Here is a 1833-nt window from a genome sequence, read left to right as displayed (position 1 = left end):
GGTCAGCTGTTAACCATGGAGAGCTGTTACTGGTAGCTTCGGACATGGATGGGAAACCAAAACAACCGTGGTCTGTGGAGGAAACCAACTGTCTGCTGGCTCTCATCAAATCAAGCTGCTTCTCAGATAACTGGCAAGTACAACCAGCACCAACCCAGAACCAGCACCTGGTTAGCTTTGGTGGAAAAGACATAACGGTGGCAAGTGCAGAATTAGGGAAACAGCCCTATGCAGGGGTCTAAGGCATGGCCTTGGCAGATGTCTGCACCCTCCATGTGCCTTTCTGGATATCTGTGGGTGTCAGGGTTGTGATTTTCTGTTACAGTTTTTCCTGTTTTATTGTGTTAATTTATGCCCTGTTTCCTTGTTGTTTACTGTCTCTTGGGTTCTCTGTTGCGTTTTACCCTGTTTTCACCCTTATGTTTTATGCTTCAGTTTTATTTTGTAGTCTGTTTTCTCCCATGTCATGTCTTGTTTTCCTTTTCCTGCCTTTGTGATAGTCTTCCCCACCCTGATGTATTTCACCTGTCCCTTGTTTCACCCTTGTTACCTTGTGCATCTAGTCTCTGTGTTGTCTTTGTCTGTTCATTCAGATCATCGCGTGTGTATGTGGACCACCTTTTGTCTCAGTGTGCCAGTTTATTTTTGGATGCCTGGTCTTTTGGTCCCTTAATGTTTTTTTTGCCTGCTTTCTACATGACTCCTTTTGTTCCATCCTTTTTTATTTTATTAAATCAAGTTTTATTTTATTAAATCAAGGGGCCCTTTTATCTCTGCATTTTTGGGTCAGCCATTTCCCTAATCGTAACAGTGGGTTTGTTAATGCAGCATGAGTGACCCCCCTTTCACCTTACACATATACTCATTTCATCCATACTTAAGCTTTCAGTAGAGATCAGAATATTTCTTGCACCACTAGTAGTTTTAAAGATAGACTTTGATGACCTTTTACAGAAAATGGTGGAACCACTTCAGGGAAATTAGCAGGGTCTTTTTGCAGGTCTTCATTGCAGAACAAAGCCTGAGAGACCAGGCAGCGTGGCTATTAACAATGCTCCTGGTACAATCACAATAGAAAATGGGGGTATGAAAAGTGTATTCTATAGCAACCAAATAATTCTACCATTGTGTAGATTTAGAAGAAATCGCAGAACCCCCTGGTTCACATACTGTACACAAAGATGGCTTCTATAGGAGGGATGATTTCCTGTGTTGACTGACAATTATACTGAAGAATGATGCTGATGGCAGACAGGCTGGTATTATAGGTCGTAGCAATCCTCTGTCACTGACAAGTTTGTTGAGCGTCTGATTTCTACAAAGCATGCAGGTGGAATATTAAACACGACGGATATGACTCACGAGACAGAGATCCACCCTGAGAATAATGTTCACCACACAGCACAAGAAAGACAGCGAAAATCAGGGCATGATAATTGTCAAAAGAGCTTATGAGACGTGACGCCAGTTTGTCAGCTTGTTTCTTTTCTTTCTGACCATGTTCCTTCATTGTCCTCTTTGTTTTGAATGAGTTTGATTTTTAAAAAACAAGCTGTCCCTACAGATTCTGTAATGTGATTTCCGATATTTAAATCCTGACTCGGCTTGATATTTGTTTTTCTATTTCAGCGGGCTGCTGGTTGACTTGATGGACTTGGATTTGTTTTATGTTCTTTTTTTATTAGTGTGCAGTTTCTTGCTGATGCTGCAGCTTCCATGAAAGGCTGCCCAAAGAGGAGAAATAAAAGACTAGTTTATGTATCACTGCCACGCAATGATCTCCCATATGCTCAATGTTACTCAACAATATTTTGGTGGTATTCTAAAAAAAAA

Source organism: Etheostoma spectabile, chromosome 17, assembly GCF_008692095.1.
Source record: "Etheostoma spectabile isolate EspeVRDwgs_2016 chromosome 17, UIUC_Espe_1.0, whole genome shotgun sequence".
NCBI lineage: Eukaryota > Metazoa > Chordata > Actinopteri > Perciformes > Percidae > Etheostoma > Etheostoma spectabile.
Note: the sequence above shows the minus strand (reverse complement) of the source record.